The sequence below is a fragment of the Macrobrachium rosenbergii genome, chromosome 37, assembly GCF_040412425.1.
Source record: "Macrobrachium rosenbergii isolate ZJJX-2024 chromosome 37, ASM4041242v1, whole genome shotgun sequence".
In the NCBI taxonomy this organism is placed as follows: Eukaryota; Metazoa; Arthropoda; class Malacostraca; order Decapoda; family Palaemonidae; genus Macrobrachium; species Macrobrachium rosenbergii.
In genome coordinates this window covers 27,404,037-27,420,647 of record NC_089777.1, presented here as the reverse complement: position 1 = coordinate 27,420,647, position 16,611 = coordinate 27,404,037, and the positions used below count along the sequence as shown (strand labels likewise).

Genomic DNA, 16,611 nt, shown 5'->3' with positions numbered 1-16,611 from the left:
ACGTATATTTAATGAACGCTCATTGTTGCTTGACAGGTGAGCTCCCATTCGTTGATTTTGTGATTTCCTTTTTTTTTTTTTCTTTTTACAAATGTGGAATTGTGTCTGTATTTCCTCTCTATACTGATGGTTTATAGAATGTACAAAGAGAGCAGAATCACTATTTTGACACAAGAGGGCGCTAAACCTAAAACTAAACGACATTTTCACTTATATTTTTCACTTATTTTGTGATTTCCTTTTTTTTTTATTTTTTTTCACAAATTTGGCATTATGTCTGTATTTCCACTCCCTACTGGTTGTTTAAAGAAAGTAAAATAATAGCAAAATTACTATTTTGGCAAAAGAGGACGATAAACCCAAACTAAACGACATTGTCACTCATATTTTTCAGTTATTGTGGAAAGCTGAAGCTGAAAGCATAGCGGCGTAGAAATGGTTGCATATTTTCACGGCACAGCTGACTAAAATTAACAATGGTGTAAACGAGTTATGCAAAATCCCTTATTAAGGGAACCCCTGACAGGGGAATGATTATCAGCGAACTACCCTTGTATGAGAGAGAGAGAGAGAGAGAGAGAGAGAGAGAGAGAGAGAGAGAGAGAGAGAGAGAGAGAGAGAGCCCACATGTGAGATTGCATATACGAAGTATTTTATTTGTTCGACTCTTCTTGCAAACTGTTATTTTCTTATAATACTTTACATTAGCGGTTGTACTTTTTATTACAGCTAGTCGGTAGTAACATTCCGCTGGAAAAAAGCACCACCTGCTGTTGTTTTTTGTTGAGAGAGAGAGAGAGAGAGAGAGAGAGAGAGAGAGAGAGAGAGAGAGAGAGAGAGAGAGAGAAGACGTAGTTTGTGAGTAGGAGTTTTGCATTAATTTAACATAGAGGAAAGGTTATCTTACTACTTACACCTTCACAGTGTGCTGTAGTAAGTAGACAGTGGCATTCCTTCTTATACATAATTCATGTTGTTAGGAGTTGCAATTTGGGTAAAGAACACCTCCATATTTTTGTCGGTGTTCGCTTTTGATGCCTTATTGCTCTTGTCCCTCCTCCTGTGAGATGCGCTCCCGAAATGTTTATGTAGGAGGTTTTGTTGAGGTTCGAGGTTGATAGGGGAGGGGGATTGGGTAGAGGGGCGAAGGGGAGGGGGGGGAGAAGAGGAATTCCAGGAGGGGATTGGGATTGAGTAAGTAGTCCCTTTTGGGGGGGGTTGTGTCTCCGTAACTCTTCTCTCTCTCCCCCCCGTCTGTGTCTCTCTACCTCCCCTTCCATTCCTTCCACCCTACCCTCCTTTCCTACCCTCCCCTCCCCTCCAAACCCTCCATCCCCTCCAAACCCTCCATCCCTCCCTCCCTCCCTACAAGCGTGAGTCGCGGCGAATCGGGACTCCCGCCGTGCTCCTCCAGCCAGTGCCGCCCGGGCTGCCTGTAAGAGTACACCCACGCCCTCCTTCCAGATTTGGCTCGCGGCCGTGCGTGCGTGTTCGTAGCCTCATCGCCAGCAGACTCTTGGCGATTAATGGCAGTCACGCATTCCTCGCAGTGAACCGTGCGTGCTCCTCGTCCGCGTCTGTTGTGCTTGCATCCCCGAGGATTTCGTGAGAGCGAGTGTGCCCTTTTGCTAACGGTGTTTGTTATCCTCATCCACTTGTCCCTTGTCCCTAATCCTCGTCGTGGAAAAGGTTTAGGTTCCTTCTGCTGGCTGCTGTACTGATCGTCCTCCACAACCTTCCTCTGTTCAGTGCTGCTGCTTCTGCTGCTGCCTGCTGCCTGCTGCTGCTCAGCAGACCTCTCTCTTTCCAGCAGCAGTTTCTCACCCCCGCCAACATCGCCTTCCACCACCACCTGTCTGTGGCAGGGGTGACCTAACCTTCAACACTCCTTGAAGGGTTCTGCAGTCGCAGGAGAGAGAGAGAGAGAGAGAGAGAGGAGAGAGAGAGAGAGAGAGAGAGAGAGAGAGAGGTGGGGAGGGCGAGGGAGACCATAACGGAAGCGAAAGGCTCTATATCGTGGTGTAGGCCTCTCTTGAGGCGAAATGGTATCGGGAAATATGTGATAGAAAATGGGACAATTTTTGGCTTTGTCTGGTTTAGGCCTACGGAGGCGATTATGGCTTTGATCTTGCCGACCTCCAGGAGGAGGAGGAGGAGGAGGAGGAGGTGGTAGTGATCATTCACGTTATATATATTTGTTTCTTTTGTCGTCTTCTTCTTCTTGAGGATGAAATAAAACTCAGGAGGAACCACAATCCTCCCAGACGTTTGGGCAGGATGAAATGATGTTTGGTTTGGTTTTCTCATCCGTATGACGCAGTAATGTCATGTTGGTGAGATAGAGAGGGAGCCAGGGTGCTTAGGAACCCTCTCTCTCTCTCTCTCTCTCTCTCTCTCTCTCTCTCTCTCTCTCTCTCTCTCTCATCGTATTGTGAAGGTCGATAATCCGATGTACGCATTGCACTTCATGTCAAGCATCTTGACATAATCATAACAATCCTTACCAATATAGGAACCAGTCACCTTCCTTCCCGTTGTTTTGGACTGTCATATACTGCTTGTGAATGTAGTGATTATATATATATATATATATATATATATATATATATATATATATATATATATATATATATATATATATGTATGTATGTGTGTATATATATGTATATATATATATATATATATATATATATATATATATATATATATATATATAATGTCATATATATTTAATGTCAATGGTTTTTATGAATATATATATTTTATATATATATATATATATATATATATATATATATATATACATACACATACATATGCACATAAATGCATGTATGTTTTACTAAAAGATCAATGCGAATGCTGAATAAGAATAACTGTTAAGAATTTAGTGTCAAAAGACTTACATTTACCTTACTCATACATCCAGAAAGCAAAAACAAGCGAGTAATGAATATGCAAAGTGATAAAAGCTACTGTACCTACCTTTGCATAATAACATCACCTCGCTTTGAAACCAGACGGATAGTATCTTCGGTAAAACTGATTGCATTTGTTGCTGTGACGTGCAAATGATGGTCGGACGAGTGAAGGACTTCTGTGGCAAGGGACACAGTTATCAGAGAAAATGTCTCGAAGTTCATTAGGTAACTTTACAGATAATCGATCTTCGGAGAGAGAGAGAGAGAGAGAGAGAGAGAGAGAGAGAGAGAGAGAGAGAGAGAGAGAGAGAGAGAGAATATGTTTTTAAAAGGATTTACATTTGAATTTAGTTATGGGCTACATACAATTTGTTGTTGTGTACGCTAATTGATAGAGAGAGAGAGAGAATATTTTTAAAAGGATTTACTTTTGAATTTAGTTATGGGCTACATATAATTTGATGTTGTGTACGCGTGAGAGAGAGAGAGAGAGAGAGAGAGAGAGAGAGAGAGAGAGAGAGAGAGAGAGAGAGAGAGAATGTTTTTAATAGGAATTATATTTGAATATATTGTAGTTATGGGTTATAATTTGTAGTTGTGAAAACGTCTTTTTAACATTTTGAAGGATTGTGGAGTGGTTTTCAAATGATTATGTATTCAATTTTGATGCTTTTTTATGGGGATCGTGTCAGTAATAATGGTAGGGAGAAACAGAACTTACAGATGCTCTGAGGACAGAAAACAGTTGAAATTTGTGTATGAAATTATTCATTTAAATTATTTCTGTTGTTGAATAATTGAAGAAATACGAATTACAATGGTCTTTAATATTTTCTTGCTAGGCCTACTTACGACGCTAGACTTGAATTTTATGTGGATTTTTGATAATTATATTTTTTGAAAATTTTTGAAATAAAGTTTTTTAGTTTTCGGTTCTGGAGATCAAGAGTGGTTTTGGTTTGTTTATCGTGACTGTTTCATTATACATTTTTCTAATCATTATCTGGAGTTAAGAACACCAATATTATTTGATTTTAGTGATTATAACATTACTTGCAGAAGAGTGTTTGAACTAATTGTAATGGAAACTCTTTGAGACCAAGTGCAATTTTTTTTCTCTTTAAGATATTCGCCTCGTTTTTGGTGCGCGTCCAATGACATTTCACAGAGGTCACTGAGTTATTCCTGTGTCCGTTTGCGCATTCTGGAGTATTTAGTATTTCATGACTATTCACCCTGTGCGTAAAAAGAAGGATGAATATGATACAGAAAGTGAATATGGTCGAGCTAAGACCATCTGGAAAAACGAATTAGATTAATCTCTTTTGATCACTTAGTGAGATGAAAACCCACCTCCAGATTTGATAGTGAGATCATTTTTGCTGAAGTCAGACTGAAAATCGCACGAAACACTGGAAATTCTTTAGAGAAGGAGATCCACTTATCATTGTGGCGTTGAAGTACTGATTGAAGAAACAGTGTGAATTTTGGACCATCTCAAAAACATGGGGGGAAAGGTAATATGGACCTTTTTCCCGGCCCCCTCGCTGTGGAGTGCAGGTAAGCTCTTCAGATGCATGAGTTTCTCTTTCTGGTATACATAATAACATTATATATATATATTATATATATATATATATATATATATATATATATATATATATTATAATGTGTGTGTATGTTAATGTATGTATGTTTTAAAAATATTTTTAGCCTTGAGAACGCGACTTAAGATGAGTCAGGGAAAGTGGGCGTTAATAATAATAGACTGTTAAAGGGTCTAGATGCCGTTCTCTTCCATAACCTTCGTGATGTGTGTACAGTATATATATATATATATGTATATATATTATATATATGTATCTGTAGATAGATAGATAGATAGATAAATAGATAGATAGATAGATGGATAAATCACGCATATAAACTAAACCAAAATGAGTTGATCGGTATTTTTGCGTTTAAACCATTGCCTTCCAATGCTTCCTGTACAGCCACATGCCAATGTGCTAAGGGCGTATTTGTGCCGAATTCCATCGTTTTCTTCCGGTAAATGATGTTATGCGTTCCGCCCCAATATCCGCCCTTCGTACTTGACACCTGCTATTAGCTCTCTCTCTCTCTCTCTCTCCCGCACGCCCACCTCTGATGATCAGCCACCATGGACGACGGGGCTGTTATTTTAGCTTTTGGACTGATAAAGGCTCCGCCTTCCTTTCCAGGTGTCTTTCGTTTTACGTTTGATGAGCTGAGGGTAGGTAGCTGCTGCTCACGGTTTGCCAGATCGAGCCTTGGTGGTGTGACAGGCGATTGCCTACGCGACGATATTTTGATAAACAAATAGATGAATGAGTAAATAAATAAGTAAATAAATAAATATATATATATATATATATATATATATATATATATATATATATATATATATATATATATATATATATATATATGTGTGTGTGTATATATATAAATGAATAAATGTAAACAAAAATATAAATTTAGCAGAGAGAGAGAGAGAGAGAGACTGTGAGAAATAATTTGTTTTTCAGATTTTTTAGAGAGAGAGAGAGAGAGAGAGAGAGAGAGAGAGAGAGAGAGAGAGAGAGAGAGAGAGAGAGAGATGACAAAATACAGATTTAGTGTTTCAAAAATGACAAAAATACAGATTTAGTGTTTACAGATTTAGTGTTTCAGGAAATATTTTTTTTATTAGAGAGAGAGAGAGAGAGAGAGAGAGAGAGAGATTTAGCGACTAAGAAAATAATTTTTATTTACACAGAGAGAGAGAGAGAGAGAGAGAGAGAGAGAGAGAGAGAGAGAGAGAGAGAGAGAGAGAGAGAGAGTTTAGATTTTTCTCTCAATGCCAGGGTGCTGTTTCATTAAGATTGAGAATAATTTGAGACTCATTTCCATACCTTAATTGCATTGTTAATAGCATACCAAGGAGTCTTTGTTATCTTTTGTTTTGATTAACATATATTTGCTTTGATGTATTTTACTCTTTGGATTAATCTGGACTTTGAGGATGTCAAACGTTGATTGTACATTGATGGTGTCGGCGTTTTCTTCCAGTAAGTTTTTATATTTTGAACTCATGTTCTTTTTTTTTACGTGTTTGAATTTTTTATGTCTTTGGTATTAGCATGGTTTAATTGATGAATTTAACGGCATTGTGATCTCTCTCTCTCTCTCAACGTGATCATTCTCTCTCTCTCTCTCTCTCTCTCTCTCTCTCTCTCTCTCTCTCTCTCTCTCTCTCTCTCTCTCTGTCAGAAATCTCAATCTCTCTCTCTCTCTCTCTCTCTCTCTCTCTCTCTCTCTCTCTCTCTCTCTCTCTCTCTCTCTCTCTCTCTCTCTGTCAGAAATCTCAACTTGATAATTCTCTCTCTCTCTCTCTCTCTCTCTCTCTCTCTCTCTCTCTCTCTCTCTCTCTCTCTCTCTCTCTCTCTCAGGTTTTTCTATGATAAAAGAGTATCACGTTGCGTATTCCTTGGCCACCTGTTTATTTCTTCCTCCTCCTCTTTTATTGAAGCGGAAGCGTAAACATCGATGATGACGCGAGTCATTCATATTGGAAAAGGTGTCGTAAGCTAAGAGGGTCATGTTCTAGGGGGGGTTCCAGGATTGGAAAAGGTGGGAGGGGAGCCTAGGGTGAGAGAGGGAGGGGTAGGCCTGGTAGGGTTGTTGGTGGGGGGGGGGGAGGAGAAGGGTTATCGAGGCCCGAGGGGATACAAGGGAAGATTTCAATTGGGGTATCCTTTGTCGGGGATAATATTGGGTCCTGGGGTAAAGCCGACGCTCCCACGAAAAAGGAGAGAGAGAGAGAGAGAGAGAGAGAGAGAGAGAGAGAGAGAGAGAGAGAGAGACTCGATGTGTAATTCGTGAAAGGCAAATGAGTTATCTTTGACGTATGTATTTGAGAGAGAGAGAGAGAGAGAGAGAGAGAGAGAGAGAGAGAGAGAGAGAGAGAAAGGGTTATAATATACATATAAGCTTGCGTATTGAGAGAGAGAGAGAGAGAGAGAGAGACTCGATGTGTAATTCGTCAGAGGCAAATGAGTTAGCTTTGACGTAGGTACTTTAGAGAGAGAGAGAGAGAGAGAGAGAGAGAGAGAGAGAGAGAGAGAGATTGCAACAAAATATGACGTTTCTCTGAAGGCTGCGTTCCAAAACTTGTGAGATTTCGTTATATGTGATTTTTAAGGGCGAAAGCCAGTGAGGTGTTGGGTTTTAAACCTTTTCAACTCAGTTATGTAAGTTTGCTGCATCCCATTTGCACCGTTGCTGCAAAGTTTGTCGTGGGAGTTGAATATTTTGTCCCTTTTAGTGGCATTTTTTGTTATTTCTTTAGATTGCGATGAAATTTAGAGGGGAGACATGATTTTTTTTTCGAAATTTTGACTCTGGTGAACGCTTCCACGCCATATTTTTTGACAGTTCTTTAGACTGCGATGGAATCTAGTGCCGATGACATAAATTTTTCTGGGAAATTTGATTCCGGTAAACTTTTTCATCTCTTTCGAAGTGATGTAGGCCCATCAAACATTCGGATAAACAATGTCACGTCTCGACATGTCAGGGAATATCTCGGGAGCTTATTGGAAACTGGTGATGGCATGACGGGGCTCACAGTGGCTTAGCTTCTTCTCTCCAAACATCGGTTAGGGCCCTTTTTTCCTCGCTGTTAGAATATGTATACATAATGCATTCGTCCCGTGTTCATGTATGTATATCATCTGTATGTATGCTGTTGGTATTTGGTGCATAATATATTCGTCATGTGTGTATGTATGTATATGGCCAATGTGTATGTTGTTGGTAGTAGGTAGAGATCATATTTTGTTAAGGTGATTGAAGATTAATTTAATATCGTTACTCATGGAGTGCGCTCAACTTCGTGCCTCAGCAGTGGCGAATTATTTTCTTCTCCTTTTTCCAAACCAGCATCTAATACACTGATGTCAGTTTACAAAATACCAAAGTGAAGCGAACCCGCGGGATGGCACTACCAACAGTAAACAGTCAAAATGGGGACTGAATATTTTCGTTCACAATATCCTGCTTGATAACTCTGCAGATGAAATATATATTAAATAAAATTATCTTCAGAAATCTCAGAAAGTTTCCTTTGTTTATTGATTACTTCTGTAAGGAAGTGATGGAATAAATTCGCTGTTCAGGCATTATTTAGGTGTAAAGTATCCCTTCAAGGTCCTGTAAAGGAATGGTGGTAGTCAACATAACAAGAAGAAGAAGAATAACAAGGGGCCACTGTGACGTTGATGTTCTTATGAATTCAGTAATTAAAATGTTCACTTAGGGGATGAAACCATTGCGTGCAGTGTGGCATCATTGCATATGCAGCAATTTATTACTTGAAACTATTTATATGTATTTATGAAGTATAATCTTGCTGTTCTTCAGAAATGATATGCCTTCACTCACCATGTTTTCCAGACTAAAATAAATACACACACACACACACACACACACACACACACACACACACACACACACACACACACACACACACACACTAGGGAAGCCGTCGGTAAAATCAACATTTTAAAAAAGAAGAAAACTAGTATTATCATGATTATCGACCGTTGTCCGTTGCTTATCCTTTATTTTGATTGCACCCCGTCGTTAACGATTGTGTCAGTGTTTCAAGAAAATGTCCATCATTGAGTCTTGACGAAGAGCCTCATGATTAAGGGGATGAAAGACTGCAGCGAAATGTAGCCCAGTCACGCAAGCCACTTATCCGAATCTGGGGCTTTCATTTTCGTCGGTGAAAGTTGCTCCTTCACGAATGATAGAAAGCAAAATATAGAAAAGTGAAACCGAAACATAGTAGGGTTCAAAGGTTTTAAAGAAGCATAACCCGTGGGCTGTATGTTACTAAGAGGGGGGATTGTTGATCAAGTAATTGCTCTGCACTCTGAAGAGATGTGTCTGACAACAAGCAACTTTGTAAAAGTTGTTCCTCCACGGAAGATAGAGAGAAAAATATGGAAAAGTCAAACCCAAACATCCGTAAGAGAGTTTACAGGTTATAAAGACCTATAACCCGGTGAGCGTAAGTCTTACTAAGAGGGGGGAATGTTAATCAAGTAATTGCTCTGCACTCTGAAAGGATGTATCTGACAACAAGCAACTTTAGGGATTGCTGTTGCGTTGTCTGTGCTCGAAGCTATGGAAAAACTAGAAATTTATGTATACGTTATCAAGTTTGAGTGGAGGTATGTTACTTCTTTACGGCCATGTCGAAAAATCCCGAACTTTATTGTGTGGTGCACGATTTTTATCTTTATGGATTCCATGTAGTAGAATTTTTTGGGATTTATTTTTGTAGATTTTTTTTAAAGTGTTCATTTGCCGCTTTCCCTTCCTTCCTGTCGTTTGCAGCTGTTGGTTTAGCCTTGTGCATTTGAAAAAAAATGAAAACGCCTTTCATTGTAACATGATTTTTTTCATTTTTAAAAATGCTCAACATAGAAGATCCCTTTGTGATGGCGGTCTCGAGGATTTTCTATTTTTAATTTTTAGGACAAGGGAGGAACAGTTTATACCCTAAGGTATAGCTTTTGTTATAAAGCAAAATATATAACTTATATACTTAAACTTACCAGTTTTCCTGTCAGTCATAAAGATGAGAAAATTCGAGTCACAGGAAAAAGTAAATTTTTATACCTCCAACATTTAGCCAACCAAATGAATTTTATATCAGCATTGATTTTTTAAATTCAGCAAATCATCTTTATAAATACCTAATAGAAGATTTGATTTTAATATTTAATGATACAATGACATCAGAAGGCAAGAATGTCATTGGTTGGATTAATATACACGAGTTTTGTGTTTTGGGACAGTGGTGAATCGCGCTGTAAGAATATAAGAGCATATGCGCATGTATTGAGCAGTTGTACAGTTGGATCAGAGAGAGAGAGAGAGAGAGAGAGAGAGAGAGAGAGAGAGAGAGAGAGAGAGAGAGGAAAAGACGCTAAGAGCAAGATAGGAGGTTTATAACAATGAATAGTACTCCATCTCGTTGTTTTCCTCGTTGGAAAACAGCAGTTCTGATAAAATCTACGGCATTATAACTCCTCATTATGAGTACTAAGTTTATATTCACATTAGAAGTTTTAATGGAAAAGCTTAGTTTACCAATATGATGACACACACACACACACACACATATATATATATATATATATATATATATATATATATATATATATATATATATATATATATATATATATATATATATATTATATATATATACATACATACATACATACATGTATGCTACTTAACTGTTGGTAATGACCCAATTGATTCCACACTCATACTAATTAGCCTTTGTAGAGCAGGATAACGTTTTGCATTGTATAGGCCAAAGCATTTAACCTGTATTTATGGGTTTCTTTTAATTGGTAAATTTCGCAACAGCTAATATGAATTCTGATAGCTTTCGAAGCAGCTCTGTCTGCTAATGATTGTGCATCATTTTGAATGTCAAGGGAAATGTATTCAACGAAATTTCACAAACTAAAGGTGAAAAATATGCTTCAGTACAATTCCCAAACATGATAAAAGCACTGCATGTCAGATGCCTAAAAATGTGAGATTGAGTACATGTGGAAAACTCAGAATGTCTTTGCTTAGTTATAGTTGTTATTGACAGGTGCTTTGTGGTTGTCGTCCTGTATTTATGTCCTCTCGTAAAACATATTGCCAGTGAACTGTATTACAATTGTTTTTTTATTTTAGATCGGAATATTTATCGCCGTTGAGGTTGCATTGTTTTTACTGAATGTTATCACAAAATTATCAGAAAAAAAATTAAAACTGTTACACCAGCGTGCAACACTAATTTGTGCAAAGTGGGTCACTGTGTTTCTTAATTATATAAACTGCTTTAAAGAACCAAGTTCCATTAAAACTTACAAAATACCCCGGCAGTCGTGGGTAGTTAGCAGTGGGTCACAATTAGGCCCAAAAGACATCGGAATTAGTTATATTAATCTGTGCATTTATGCGTCTAACTTTCATTGTACGTTTCCCAGAATAACTTAAGAGTTTTACCCAAGCAATGCTTTCATTTGCAAGAGCGAGGAAACTTCTGGCTAATGAAAATAAGAAGTTAGATGAGATGGTTACGAGTTGGTCATTTGCACTATGTCTTATTTTTAATTCACGTGTCACTGGGCGTCACATAAAGGAAGCGGTCGCCATTGTTTACTGTTAGAAGCTATCTATTCTCGTTCATGAAAATAAGAAGTTGAAGAGATTTTCATTTGTACTGCATCTTTTTAATAGGTATTGCTTTGTGCCTCAGAAAGGATGCTCTAATCTGTATTTATTGCGAGAAATGATTTATTAGAGAAGAAAAAATAGACTGGTCGTCCTCACGTAACATTCGTAGCCTTTCCCCTTTGAAAATGCACTGGCATTTGAAGATGGAGTTTTATTATTTCTGACCGTATTAGTTTTAACATGTGGCTTATGGGTAGTATAAATTAATGTTTTTCCTTTTCATTATCCAACTCGCAAGAGGACTTTAGATGAGGATACATTTTGAGATTCTTTTATGTATTTGTTGTAGTGCCACTCAGTAGCAGCTCAGAAGAGCCCACATATAAATCAGCTTTGGGAACGAGTTGAATTGTCATAAATCTTCCCTCTTTTGTGATCGAATATTTCAGGAATAAAAAATCGTGAATAATAATTCTTAGAGTGTACTTTCCACGTCTCATGCACTGCTTGTAATGCCATGATTTCCACCTGCTGTGACGTATATGTGTTTAAATGTTAATACCACAGTGAAGGATTACGGCATACTTTAGTTGTTGTTTACGCTGACTGATTTGTAATGGTTAACAGACGATGTTTATTTCTCTTGCCTCTGTTGTCTTTTATTTTTTTTCATTGATTCGAACCTTTTATTTATTTGTACTTTACAAAGGAAAGACAAGAAATGTGCGGTTTCAGTTATTTTTATGTATCCTTTTGCTGGTCAGTTTCTGAATTAATAATCCCTTATTATTCCTCATTTTTTATGAAATAGATAACCATATAATACCTCCACATTGCCTTTTTATTTTTGTTTGTCATCTTCATCTCTTCCGAGATTAAGCATACATACAGTTGGAAAATATGATACATTTACGCTTAATTTATGCATGTATTTTGTATGTTGCATACTGCGCGTGTAGGTGAAAGAAACCCTTAACGTAAAATCGGTGATATTCTTCAGCCTCCCATTTCGCATATACTGTGGTAAGCGTGGAAATGAGTTTTCATGAATAACGATTTCAGATATTCGACAGTGCAGCGGCCTGGCTTCGAAGTTTATCTTGAGAATTCTTATTCTGAAAGGGTGTTGTTAATAGGTAATTCAACTCCAGAACTCGGTAGAAACACCAACGTTAGAGTGACGTTTTTGTGTGCAGCTTTGGGTGTTGCAACTTTCTTTTTTTTTTTTACATTTCCTGCAGCCATTGAAAACACTGATTTCAATCATTGTTTTTTATTCAAGTTGTAACTTCAAAATTTTATTCAGGAAAAAGTTCACTAGTTATTTCTTTGACTACATTGTTTTTTATATATATATATATATATATATATATATATATATATATATATATATATATATATATATATATTATATATATATATATATATATATATATATATGTATATATATATGTATATATATATATATATATATATATATATATATATATATATATATATATATATATATATATATATATGTATATGTATATATATATATATATATATATATATTGTATACACAAATATGTATGTATATGTGTGTGTGTATCTCGTATGTATGTATGTTCACATTTATTCTGGAACAGGTATTGCGTATAGAGCATATATATTTCCACATTTATCTTTCATCATTTATGAAGATGTGTTTTTTGTGTTGTCACTAGAAATGAAACAGCGTTATGAAAGTCTAACTAATTTTCAGGCTTGATTTCCTGAATTTATGTAATGTTTGCTATCGAATAACTTTGTTGAATAGTTGCTTATATTTTTGCTGTTTGTTTATTCAAGCTATTTGTTGTGTTTATGATATCAGGTAAATTAGGTAAAATATATGAGTATCGTATCATAATAGATTTTATAATTTTGAACTGTAATATCTAATTAAGTAAGTGTATATTATTCTATACACATAACTGATTGGTAGGGGCTGTTGGTCTTGTAATTAAAACTTGATAAGTTGTATCCTTAGAGTTTTGTTTGATTATACTATCCAATTCTTGAGAATCTCTGACATACTTCGGTGAATGTCCCATAATTGTATCATGTAAGAAGTGTCAGGTATGAAAGTGTCTTCCATAGAGTCCACCCCCTTTCTCTCTCTCTCTCTCTCTCTCTCTCTCTCTCTCTCTCTCTCTCTCTCTCTCTCTCTCTCTCACGTTCATTGAGTCTCATCTTGTATCTCCCCATAAATTTCAGAAGAATTTTTGGTAATCGTATAATATTCAGCCATCTGTGCAAGCGTTTGATTAATGCTTTTAATTTAAAAAAAATAGGGCAGCTAGATGCTTTGTAAATGACCAGTGTTGATTTTGGCAGCGGAATTAAAAAAATAAAGTATGCAAATGAAGAGGCCACGTTGTTGAAGCAGGAAGAATTCAGTTTCCGTTTATTTGCGAGGTCTGGTTTTCGGGATGCAGGGTGAGGGTTCCATATGCCGAATTATGGAAATGAGCCAGACTACCGAAGGACACCGGAATGCCACTGCTTGTGTTGACATTTACTCCTGGCAGGTTAATGGCCATCCAAGGGAGACGGAGTAGTGCAGTGTGCGTAACTTGATTACGTTTTTAACTTTGGTACCTGGTGACTTCTGCGTTGCACAGCAGATTTTTTTTTTTTTTATTTGGGCCCTGCTTTTTGCTTGTCGTATGAATTGTGTATTTTGTTTTACCTGTAAGGGGCTGGTGGTGGTGTTTTTTCTTGTGTAGTGTGGTTAGGTTTTTTTTTTGTACCTGTGAGAATTTTTAGTTTTTTCACTGTGCCTTTTGACATACATTTACACGTCATAGATTCCTTGTAAGTGACTTTTGATGTAGGGAAAATACATGGTGGTATTCAGAAGGGGTCTGTCACCAAAGCGCCTTGCCATACTTTAGTTGACTAGTTATAGGCCTACTGTGAAATTGCAGTGGCAATTGTTGTTTTTCTTGATTTTTCATATTTTCTCCTTTCTTCTGGGTTGGGACGGGAATTCATGTAATCAGCATTATTGTACTTAAATTATCGGAAACGACGGTGATATAGGAGAGGGTCGAGAGGATAAGGCCCACTCCTAGGAACGTGACGTATCGTTCCGAAGTTGAGATATAGGCACCGTCATTCTGAATACTCACATTAGGGCCAGTATTGAAAGAGACTGGCCCCGAGCTGGACGACGGCAAATCAAAAAGTGATGTTTATTCCTCGTAGATAATCATTGTTGAAATATGTTAAGAGAATGGAATCCCTATCTATGTAAAACATCGCAAATAGAAGTAATAATCAGTATAAATAAAATAAAATAAATACTGGTAAAACATCGCAAATAGAAGTAATACAGTATATAAGTAATAATCAATAAAAAAAGAATAACCAAAGAAATTAAGCAGTGAAAGCTTAAATGTGTTATTTTTACCTTCAAATGTACATACGATTGTATTTTTAACTCGATGGCAGTCTTCGTGGATACGACTCGGATTGTGGGTGACATGCTCTAGTATTGATTGACAGCCTAAAATTGTCTAGGTCCATTTTGCTTGCTGTTTGGCAGGCAAGAGGCTACAATTTATCTGTTTTCAGTGGAGTTGCTTTTATCGCCAATACAATATCCTGTTACGGTCTTGTGATATTTTTGCAATATTTGTAAAAATGTTCAAAATTGTAATGTGAATGGCCATACATGAAGATTACAGAGGGCGGTTACGGCGAGTAGTGATGGGAATTACAGTGACTCGTAGTATCGACCTCCTCTCTCTCTCTCTCTCTCTCTCTCTCTCTCTCTCTCTCTCTCTCTCTCTCTCTCTCTCTCCACCCGGTGGTTCGTAGCCCTCCTTTGGTGCTCAGTTTTTATGCATTCGAGAAACTTTTGTGTGACTCCGTGCAAATTTTTTACTTTGAAATCTTTACAACTTCGCATTTTTCTGACAAATTATCAAAAGGAGGAGTTTTGCGTTTTCCTCTTTGGTCCCGCTTTGCGCGGAAGTGAACGGGAAAGTTTTCTTGTGAGGTGTACCTTTTTTTTTTATGGAGTCTCTAGTTTTTTCTGATATTTCATATGATCTTTATACATTTGCCAGGCCTTTCATTATGCTGGTCCGAGCTTATTTTAATCTGTCTTGCGAGATAGCCCTTTAATCATTGTAATTTGATTTCTCTCTCTCTCTCTCTCTCTCTCTCTCTCTCTCTCTCTCTCTCTCTCTCTCTCTCTCCGTGGTTCCAATTTTGTCTCCTGAGCTACGGATGCGACGGGCATTGATGACATTTCCCCGGCCGTTTTTAATCGAAATACTTTATCTCGCGGGACATTTATCCCCTTTTCCCCTTCTTCTTTATTCCCATGAGAGCGTTCATCAGGTTCTTCCTCTTACTTAGCGAGGCTGTAACAGTTTATCAGCTGTCGGTGTCCCTTGAGGGGCCACTCGGAAGTTGCGCCGCTAATGAAGATCTTTAGCCTTGGGAGTGGAGTGTGACGTCGTCCCTAACCCTCCTCCTTGCCCCCTTCTAAATTACTCTCCAATCCCCATCCCTCTTTCCCTTCATGGTTCCTTCCAGTTCCAGAAGACGTAATATTTATATATATATATATATATATATATATATATATATATATATATATATATATATATATATATATATATATATATATATATATATATATATATATAGTATATGACACATGCGTGAGCAAATGGAAAATTGCGTAAATGGATTGTTTGCTCCCACCTCAAACCTACTCCTTCTCCATGGCTCCTTCCAGTTTCAGTAGATTTAATATTATTCTGTACACATCACGCATGCGTGAACAATTAGAAAATTGCGTGCATACATATGTTGACTTGATGTATATATGAGGATTCCATTTTGTACATAATGTAATGGTTTCTATGTAACATTTACAGTATATTTATAGCAAGTCAGTACATTATACCACAGAAAATACACGTCATATAATATATAAATATTACACCAGAACTAAGATGACATTTTATAAATATTCTCCCGAAATCATTATAGTACCATTGAAAAACATACCATACAAATTACGATATGAGAACAGAAAACTAACCTTCATAAATATAGTATAAAAATATTTTCCAAAAACAACATAACGGTACTACATAAGTCACAATAAAGATATTGACACCTCAAAACAAACCAAATAGAGCCTACCACAACAGAAGCGTAACACTCGGAAAGACTGTGATACAATATTAATACCCCCAGTAGCCAAGCCTACGCAGAGTAGAAAAGTAGCGTGAGTTGTAATATGACTCTCTCACCCCGATCTTGTCATGTAAAATGCATTCGGTTTCGATTCTCGTCCTCCGACTAATGCTCTGGAAACTAGGTTGGGCGTGCCCTGTTTATGACGTATGTCTGGTTCGTTGTTGCTGGACGTAACACGTGG

The 16,611-nt window shown here is 37.2% G+C and overlaps 1 protein-coding gene across 34 annotated transcripts in view; it reads left to right on the top strand.

The window, feature by feature from the left end:
- Graf (GTPase regulator associated with FAK) overlaps positions 1–16,611 on the top strand; it is a 424,388-nt gene that overhangs the window by 305,684 nt on the left and 102,093 nt on the right. Inside the window, exons 1-2 of one of the 34 annotated variants that reach the window (XM_067081852.1) lie at positions 1,417–1,435; positions 4,047–4,481. The exons of the other annotated variants lie outside the window; for them this stretch is intronic. The gene's annotated coding sequence lies outside the window, so the exon portion shown is untranslated. Of the gene's footprint in view, positions 1–1,416; positions 1,436–4,046; positions 4,482–16,611 lie in introns of those variants that run through there. 34 annotated transcript variants of the gene reach the window in all.